Source organism: Taeniopygia guttata, chromosome 15, assembly GCF_048771995.1.
Source record: "Taeniopygia guttata chromosome 15, bTaeGut7.mat, whole genome shotgun sequence".
NCBI lineage: Eukaryota > Metazoa > Chordata > Aves > Passeriformes > Estrildidae > Taeniopygia > Taeniopygia guttata.
The window spans coordinates 8,326,791-8,336,816 of record NC_133040.1 but is presented as its reverse complement, the minus strand read 5'-3'; the positions used below and the strand labels follow the sequence as shown (position 1 = coordinate 8,336,816).

Below are 10,026 nucleotides of genomic sequence, written 5' to 3'. Positions count from 1 at the left end.
TGAAAGAATGAATGTGTTGAATGGCTTTCTCTGATAGTTTTATTTTATTCAGGTTAGCCCCAGTTACATCTATGTGTAATTGCTGGTGGGCAGTGTCATTCATTTCTGTGATTATGTTGACACTCAGGAGTGTTGGGCTCTTTCTGAAATCACAAATAATGAACCACTTGGGCATGGGGCAAATCCATGTCTCAAAATGCTGGAAATGAGGGAGTTTGGTTGTGTTCTACATGGACAGGGGGTAAAGAGTGTCCTCAGGGCTGTGTGACCTGTGTCTGTCCTCCTGGGGTTTTCTGGCACCAAGCAGGGACACCCTGCATGAGGGGCAGATGGATTTGGTGGGGAATATTGGAAAGCAGCAGCTCCTGCCTGTGGGGAGAGCCTTGTATCTGAGACCAAATGGCCACAGCCTAAAGCATCATCCAAGCACCAGGAAAAGGCATGCCATGGAAAGGAAATGGGAAAAAAAGGAAATGGAAATCCCTGTGTTTTTCAGGAGGACTGCAAAGGCACCAGCACCTCCAGTGTTCCACCAGCCATGGATCCCAAGTACCACACTGCAATGAGCAGTGATTGGATTGGAGCAGGATGCAGTTCATGTTTTCCAGAGAATTCCCAGTGTGTTGGGAGTGTGTGCTGCCCATGTTCTGCCTGTGGCAGCTCCTGCTGACACTGAGGCTGAGGCTCAGGCTGACACAGGGTGTTTCCAGATTCCTCAGCACATTTCAGTGCTGAGCTGGAAATGCTGTTAGCACTTTACTTGAAGTATGTGCAGCTGACCTGGAGTGACTTAATTATTTTGTGATGATGCCTGGCAGCCCCAGCACAGTCCCACTGTGCTTGGTGCACACAATCAAGCCACAGACAGCTCAGAGGAGCTTACAGCTGAAAGCCTGGGTGCACTTCAGACAAGCCTTGAAGGTCTTCCACAGACTCCCCCAGCTCTGATGCTGCACTTACCTGAGCAGCATTTTTAAACCAGCTCTTAGGTGGAGATAGCTTAAAGCCCCTGCCTGTCCTTGGAAAAACATTCCACCTGGTCTTTCATCAAGGCTTTATCTTTCAACTTTCACCCCTTTCCCCTCAAATAGGAGGCATCAAGGAAAAAAAATCAGCGTTATAAATATTAAAAATTTCATCTGCACAGAGTGAGCAACCCTTATCAGGCTGCACACCTGCTGCTGCTCCTGCTCTACAGGTCTCCACAGACTGTAGATTATAGATGCTTTAATCATGGGGTGTATTAACTGGAAGGCCAGATTGAAGTACCAGGCAGCGAGTGCATAAGTCACTCCTGTTATTATTTGGTTTTTATCAGATGTGGGGAGGGGGGAGAGGACTCTTCTGGTTTTTTTTTCAGTGAGCATAAAGCAGTTCTATAAAAACATTGACATAACCGTGCAGCCTCCCCACCCATCACTGCCTTGGTCCCCCACCAGAGGGTAGCGATAAGGTCTCTGACTCAATGGGCTGCCCTTGGTTTATTTTCCTGAGCTTCCATTTAAAGTCATCCCAGCCTGGCTGCAAAATAGAGCTGCTCAGCAAGAGCATGATGTGATTTATCTGGGGAGTCAAAGGTTGAGGTAAGCACAATATTTGTGTTAATTAGCTTAGATTCTTACTTTTAAGATATTCATTGGGAGATAGAGGGAAGTGCAAATTTACATCTGTAAATGAGTGCTGCTATTGGCATTAAGGTGGTTTCATATCCCTGAAATAGTGAGAGCTACAGCGCAGCCATAACCCGTGTTTTCCTCTACCTAATTTTGAAAAACAAGCTCTCAGTTAATTTACAGCCCTGCTCAGGCAAAAATGGCATCTCAGTTCAACTGACACTAGGTTTTTCAGCACTATCATAATGAATATTCATTAACTGAAGCCTATTGGACTTGGAGATTTACTACTATTAATAAGCCAAGAGTCTATCTTTGTGTAGTTTATGAAGAAAGTTTGAGACCTGTTACTAAAAAGAATTGCTTTTCTGCAGTTACTTTGCCCTGTCCCTGGGTCATACTTGCACCTCTAAAAAGAGATTTCTGGAGCATGTGAATCGAGCCAAAAGAGATAAAACCAGAGTGAATCTGCCTTCCTCTTCCAGAAGAATAAACCCCAGCAGACAGGATGCTCTGGTTGATGGTGCATGCAGAGATGTGAACGTCATCTCTGTCCTAACAGAGTTAAAAGCTGCAGACTCTGTCCTGCTGGTTATCCCCATTTTGTTGATAAATGCACAGAGTGAACCTTATCAAAAGGAGCAGGCTGCAGGCCTGCTAATGGAGCTGTGCTTGTGCTGAAGATAATTGATGCCTCAATAACGCCACGCGTTATCCGGAGAGCGGCTGGAGCGGTGTGTGAGGGGAAGCATCAATCACAGGTGCTCCTGTTAACTTTTATCAAGTATTCAGGTGGGTGGCAAGGTGCATTCTTGAGTTGCTCTTGGGGAAAGAGTGTTGGGCTCTGAGATACAAAGCGGATGAATCATCACATCCCTTTTCCTACATCAGTTTCCTGCTCACTGGGAGTGTGAGGATTTACATTTTAGTCATCTCGGCAGGAGATGGGAGATACCACGCACGGTGGTGTTGGAAGCAGGGGTTTGACGGCCGAGAGCTGCACTGTCCCGGCAAGGATGGCAGCCCCATCTCACCTGGCCGGGAGGGGTGGAGAGGGGACGGCGCTGCGGTGCCACGGGGAAAGGAAAGGGGCGGCCCGGCTCTGCCCGCTGCCCTGCCCTGTGCCCAGCGAAGCGGGGCCGGTGGCCGCTAGAGGACGGTGCAGACCGGGCGGCGGTGCCCGCTGTGCTCCGCGGGGCTCTGCCCGTGCCGGAGCTGCTCCCCCTCACCGCATCCAAACCCATCCCTTCCTGCCGCTCCCTGGCCGGGCAGGAGCCCCCGGGCCGGGCATCGCCCTCGGGATGTGCGGCCCGGCAGGAGAGCAAATCCCGCCGCAAGGCCGGGCCGGGCGGCTCCGGGTGCCTGCGGCGGCCCTGCCCTAGGAGCTGGTCCCGCGGTGGGGAAAGTGGCTTTGCAGGGCAAAGAGGGAAAACCAGAAATCCCAGAGCGGCCGCTGTGGTGTGCAGTGAGGGGACTGCGGGGCGGTGAATGGGGTGACCCGAGCCAGCCTCTGTCCCCTCGCTGGGGCTGGCTCGGTGTGTCCCAGCAGGTGCTGTGGACTGGGGACAGGAGGTGAACACACCCTTTTGGAGATGAGCACACCTTTTTGGAGGTGAGCACAACTTTTTGGAGATGAGCACACACCTTTTTAAGGTGAGCACATCCTTTTGGAGACGAGCACACCTTTTTTTGAGGTGAGCACACCTTTTTGGAGACGAGTACACCCTGTTGGAGACTATCACACTTTTTTGGAGGTGAGCACACCCTTTTAAAGGTGAGCACACCTTTTTGGAGATGACCACACCCTTTTGGAGACTATCACACTTTTTTGGAGATGACCACATCCTTTTGGAGGTGAGCACACCTCTTTGGAGACGAGTACACTCTTTTTGGAGATGAACACACCTTTTTGGAGATGAGCACACCTTTTTAAGGTGAGCACCCCCTTTTGGAGACATGCACCCCCTTTTTGGAGATGAGCACACCCTTTTGAGTGGACAGTGCCGATCCTGCCCCCCAGCACTGCCCTGGGATGTGACGGGGCAGGCTCCAGCCCTCCTCGGGGCGGGTGACCCGTGTGTCCCCGGCTGGAACATCCGAGCCCCTGGCAACTGCTCTGCTGGGGATGCAGCCTTCCCTGCTTCTTCCCAAATCTCCTCATGTGACCTTTCATCCTTATGTTAACCATGTCCTAAAAACGTTCAGTTCCAGTTCAGAAAAATATTCTGTTTCAGGGTAGCATTTAGATATTTATATGCTTTAAGTATCTTGGCAGATTAAATGTAAATTTGTGCTTTAGAGCACTTGGCTGTCTTTAACACTCCCCTGATTTCCTTACTGAGGAACGGGGCTGCAAAGCGCCCACCAGAGAATGTCTGAGCAACACCCTGACAGGGCAAAGGCTGCAGCCCCAAGCTCAAGGCTTGTTCTCAGAGCTCCCTTTAAGCTGCACAGCAATTTCACCTCCAAAAACCTGATGGCAAGAAAAAGGACTCAGTGCAATCATGCAGGAAACCTGCTGGAGAGGCTTTGTCCCCAGAACTGCTGGATGTATAGGAACTCCTTTATCCTTCTGTAATGCATCATAAAGGCTCTCTTTTTTTTTCTTTTACTGCATATAGCAAAACAGATTTAGATTCTGTTTCTGTTTTAGCTGGTTCTAACACCATTCATCATTGCTGTATCTTAACAGGATCTTACTTTGATAATAAGACTCCAAGCAGTGATGAAATAAAGTGAGATTAAAATAACTACATAATAAAGTTCCAGATTAATCTGAAACTATGGTAAATCTTCCAGGGCTGTAGAAAGGCAATAGTTGAGCTGCACGGACTCAGTGTTCAGTGAATGACTGTGATAAAATGTGTTGATCCACATTATAGCTTTATGTCTGTTTAGGTATAATAACCATAACTACAGTTCAGCTGCAGTTTGGCACCTAAAAAAATCTCCTGTGAATTTTTAACTTGTTGCATGTCTTTTGTTTAGCTTTTAAAGTATCCAGATATCTGGAAAAAAAAAAAAAGTTATTGGTGAAGGGTATTGACTCAGATGCTAAGGGACTGCTAAGCAAATGGGAAGGACAAAATCCTCTCCCCTGCTAGGAGCATTTTGGTTGTCTTGATTCAGTGTGAGACCCCTGCAATCCTGATTTCTGTAAAGCAGAGGGAGGTGGGGGAGTCACAGGGCTCTGCTGGTGCTGAATCTGAGGCTGCTGAGTCCCCTTTGCCCCATTTCCCACAGACAGAGCTGGCATCCCAGGTTTTACAGCTGGCCACTTGCCCTTTCATGGCAATCTGATGGCCCAAGCAGCCTCCTGGCCACTGCTCCCATCAGGTGACCCTTGGCTTTGGGTCGAGGGCTTGTCACGGCTCCATGGAGAGTGGATTCGGGCCAGGGAAGGTCGCAGGCAGCGCTGGGAGCCGGGGGCTGCCTGGGATTCCCTGCAGCAGCAACCTGGGCTGCCCGGGGCAGGAGGGGAGATGCCTCCTGCTCTCCTCCTGCTGGGCTCACAGCACAGGCTTGCAAACCTGGGCACTGAATTGCCCACTGAACATATTGCAGATCATGTTGCTTTACAGAACCAGTGGTATTTTTGTATCCTTTGGATTTACTGTTTATTCTTCCAGTTCAGATCAGTGATCCGACCCCTGGCTCTGTTGGTGTATTGATTAGTCCACAATCCCATCTGCCACTTCACTGCTATAATGAGACAGATTTACAATAAATGCCCCGAGACATTTCTGAAGGAATATCAGAGCCTCGTGCTCTCTGTGCCAGTGAGCATCTCATGGATGAGCTCTGGTGGTGGAAGGGGAGGAAGGTTACTGGAGCAGGATTTTAAAAGGAAGAGTAGAAATTATTTAGCAAGCTGATGCAACCTGGAATCTCCCTCAGCCTGGGTCACATCAGCTCTCTTGTTGCTGGAGTTTTGCTCAATGAGATGAAGTCCCTGCCATGGCAGAGTGGCACAGCACATTTGCAGCATGTCTATGGTGCTAAGCCTGTGCCTTCCCCCTTCCATGGCTCTGGCAGCTCTACAGCAATGACCTGTGTGCTCCTTGAGGCTCAACGTGGAAACCTGAGCATTGCCAAAATCCCAGGAGCCTTGTATAGGGTTTGAGCAGGGATGGAAGGGAGGATCAGACTGCAGAGCTGGTTCACAAAGGGGTTTTTCTCCACCCAAGCAGGAGTGGGAGGATGTGCCACAAGAAGGGACCCAGCAGACATGTCTAATGCAGAGATTGGAATAGCTTGAGTGACATTAATGGAGAGGACTTTTCTTCCCCCTGCTCTGCACTGCTGCAGAGCACTCTCATCCTCTGGGAGGGACCTGATGGGCACTGGGACTAAGAGCCCAAACATCAGTGATGGACAGATTGATGGACAGAGCTGTCTGTCATCCAGTCTCCCAGTCAGGTATGTGAGGGTTAGATCCTTCTCCCCAGTGGAACATCCCTCTCCAAGGACCCTCTTTCTCTCCAGCCTCAGAGATGCATTTCAGTCCTCCTGAACCAGCTGATGTTAGAGAAGGAGGCTTTGAATTTTGAACATGCAAGAAATTGCCCCTGTAGGCTTGAATTACTTAGAGAGTATAAATGATGCTGGAATGTTAATGCACATTCCAGAGGGGATGATAACTTCACTAAGTGCAGCCACGCTACACCACTGATGAATTCAGCCTGGGGTGCTTGCTGGCAAACACAGCACCATCCATCCCTGCTTATTCGCCCCAAACCCTCCAGTTTGTGTCGACCTGTGAGCCAGGAGCACTCCAGAAGAGAGGCAGGGAGTGGGAAATAACAAAGATATCTCTGTATATTGGAAAGATAAATTGCTCCCTTGGCAAAAGTGATCCCAAGGGTTGGCAAGTCACTGGTAAGTAGAGCAGCAGGCTGGAGCTGGAGAGAGTCCCTGGTAGATGGGGGGATCAAGGCTGGAAAGCTGCTGGAAAGCTGCTATCAGGCACAGCAGCAGGACCAGGCTCTCCAGTGATCCAGGACTAATCCTGACCCTGCCTGTGACAGGCCAGAGCAGCAGTGGTACAGCGGGGCTGGGAAGGGAAGCTTGATTTGCCTGGTAGAATGTGCATTTTAATTGCTCATTTTCTTGCCTTTTATATGTGATTTGGTTGTGAATTATGTTTTCTGCATTTGTAATTAGAGGGTAGAGCAGATGGCGAGGTTTTGTCTGAAGTGATGTAGCTGTTGAAGTAACTCACACTCCTGGCTGACAGTTTCCTGGGAAGGGAGTGTTGTGACATGAAGATACCCTGGGAGTTGCATGAAGGGAGTCCCACGTTCTAAATAGTCTGGGACAGAGCTTTAAATTACAGAAACCTGCACTGTCCCACTGAAATCAGCATCCAGGCTGGTTTACACCACCTGTGAAACTGTTCACTGGGGAGAAACTATTTTTTACTTACACCTAGAAATGCCTGCTCTCAGGCTGTGCCTGCACTGAGCTGTGCTGTGTTTATTGACGTGTGACACGTACCACAGCCAGCCCACAAAGTGTCAGCGCAGTCTGCTTGTGAGTCTGAAAGGGACTGGGTGATGAAGGCTGCTCAGGGCTCGATAGAGCCCATGGGCAGTGGGTTTTCCAGGAGGCAGAGGAGCGGGATGGTGAGCTGGATCTGGGGGCTTTGCAGCCTCTCCAGCTTCACCCTCTGAGGCTTTGGCTGCCCACACCCTGACAGAGCTCAGCCATGGCCTGCTGGGCATGGGATGCAAGCAGAGCATTCTGCACAGCCAGCTCACCCACGAGGGACAGACCTTCACAGCCCTGGGAGATGCCCAGCTCTGCCTTGTCCTCCTATCCTGCACTGGGAGGCAGTATTTTGTCATCCAACACTTCCAAAAGTTACAAAATTGAAATTTGGGAGAGATAACTTGAAAAGCTGTGGGAGTTCCCTGAAGGGTGACATCACTTTGGGCCTGTCTGTGTCAACCAGACACTTCATTCATCAGCTTCCCACTTGGTTGGTGATTTGCAGGCAAAATGTTGGAGTAGAGTCTTAAAACAGAGCAGATCCTGACTGTAGTTTTGAAAAAGAGAGAAAAATCCTTCCTAGAAAGTTGCTTAAATACATTTTAGCCTTTCATCCATGTCTTCTTTTATCAGACACAAGCTTTCAGTGATATGCCAGTAGGCAGAGCTGAGAGCTCAGCTAACAAACAGCTCCCAAAATAAGCTGTTCTGCCACCTTCCAGCCTCCCACCTTGGGAAGATGAGGTGCTTCCCATCCCACTGCCTTTCTCCACGCAGTCAGACCTTCTGCTTCCCTCTGGAAATCCCTAGCACAGTGTGAGTCTGGTGTGAGGCTCAGGAAATGCTGACATTCAGCTCCTTCCTGAAGGACTTTTGTTTATGACATTCGTTTATGATAAATGGAGGACATATGGAGCGTCACCCACGCTGGCTCTGGGGAGTGCACGCTGAAATGCTGCTGGGTGAATGTCTCACAGCCCTGCCTGTCCCACTCTGTAGGAACTCCTTGTGCAGTGCCACCCTGTGTGGGATGGCACAGGGCAGTGCAATTTAAGGTGAACTTCAGGCTCTGACTCCATAAATCCCTGAGATCTGGGTTTCTCCACACAAGCACCAGAACCATCTTAGTGTATCCTGACCTCCCTGCATGCCCTCATCTCTAACCTGCAATCTGCCCCTCACTCCAGAGGCAGAGTTGATGCACAAAGGAGCACTGAGAAGGTCCCATAATAAATCAAACCTACTTATAGGGGTGTGTGTCTGCTCTGGCAGGGCTCTGGGAGGTTTCCAAAGGGAGTTTGCTGGCTCTGGTGGCTGCAGATGGTCTGATGGCACCCTTCATCTTCTGGAGGGATGCAGTTACTTATCTGTTCTCTCTGGCTGGTGCTTGTAAACACTCACAGATTTTTATTTTTACTCCTTAATACAGCAGCACTGTGAGCTCTTCCATTTGTAAATCTACCTGAAGAGAAAAAAAGGAAATATATTTAAAAATGCACTCTCAAGCACACGTATCATTTAAGACAACAAATAACTAGGAAAGAAGAGGCAGTAGTAATTCACTCTCATTTTTCCTCTGATGTTTTTAAATGCCTCAAGTTTTCCTCTTATGGTTTACGGTGCTATCATGCTCCTGTCTAAACTACCACCTTAAAATACATTCTACATGGTTATTTTCTCCATAAAAACCTGACAATAATAATTTTCCCTGTACTCCTGCTTGCGCTGTAATTTTGGATCTGCCAAGCCATCCACACCTATGTGCTGGCCAGCAAATTGCAGCCTTGCAGGAATCTGCTTTCCCCAGGCACCACTGGTAGGTCACATTGCCCCACTCTGGTGACAAATTCCCTGAGCTGGCAGAGGTGGCCTTGGATAACCTCAGGTTACCAGGACTGGGGGATGACAAGAGGTTAATTTGATGAATTTTGTCCGTTCAATACAGTGGTGCTGCCTTGGGCAGGGTCTGGCTGATGCTGCTGTGGTGTCACTGCCAGCTGTCCCACTGGTCCCAGGTGTCCCTTGGGCTGCCAAATGTGGGCTGCAGCAGCAGCTTGTGCCTGGCCAGGCTGGTTCCTGCCCTGCTCCCTCCTCCAGCTGTCCCTGGGCAGGGATTTGGGCCAGGAGCTGCTGAGCAGGGCTGTGCTGGGGCTGCCTTTCAGCTGCCACAGGAACCTTTAACGCAGCTCTGCTCTCCTGAGCTCCCAGGGAGTGCCCAGAACTGCAGCCCCCTCTGAGCACCCCACCCCAGCTGGACCACAGGGTGGAATGCAGACCTGGAGGAGGAGCAGGTCAGTACCCAATGTCCTGTAATTTGTGCTTAGTAAAACCAGAGGTTTTCTTGGAGCAAAATTCATCAGCTGTTGTAGCCTAATGGATGTTTTTCCCTATACCTTTGAAAAGAATTGCCACATCAACGCTGTCATGGTTAGATTTGAAGCAAAGGCTTTGCTCTCAATTGCTCATTTTTACTATTGCCAACTCATTTGTAGCAAGGAAAGAAACCCTGGTTATTGCCAAACCATGAGAACATCCTCACAGAGCCTGATACAACTACTGCATGATATCATTTCTCCTCCAGGTTGTTTCAGCTCATCTGAGATATGGGTAAGATTATTTTTTTTAGATTGTTTGTTTGTTTGTTTAGATTTCTGTTTGATTTTTTTAACTTTCAGCTTACTTCATGGAACATTTTGGGATCATCTGAGGTTCTATGTGGTCTTATCTCCAAAGCACAGTGCTGAAAGCCATCAGAGAGTGGGTCTGGTGTAAGCAGGAATTAAGTGGCTCTCTGGATTTTGAGATAGAAAAAGCACAGCGTCCTGCTGCTTATATATATCATTTGCTTTGTCCAAAAGTTGCTTCAGTCTAGTCCAGGGAAAAGACAAATTGATCTGCTTCATTCAAAAGTTTTCCTGTGTGA

At 49.1% G+C, this 10,026-nt stretch overlaps 1 long non-coding RNA gene across 1 annotated transcript in view; it reads left to right on the top strand.

The window, feature by feature from the left end:
* The first annotated feature begins 2,102 nt into the window (after positions 1 to 2,102).
* The window catches only part of LOC140685147 (uncharacterized), a 42,327-nt gene continuing 34,403 nt past the window's right edge, over positions 2,103 to 10,026 (top strand). Inside the window, exons 1-2 of the long non-coding RNA XR_012058405.1 lie at positions 2,103 to 2,405; positions 9,596 to 9,710. This is a non-coding gene — a long non-coding RNA (uncharacterized lncRNA). The remainder of the gene's footprint in view (positions 2,406 to 9,595; positions 9,711 to 10,026) is intronic.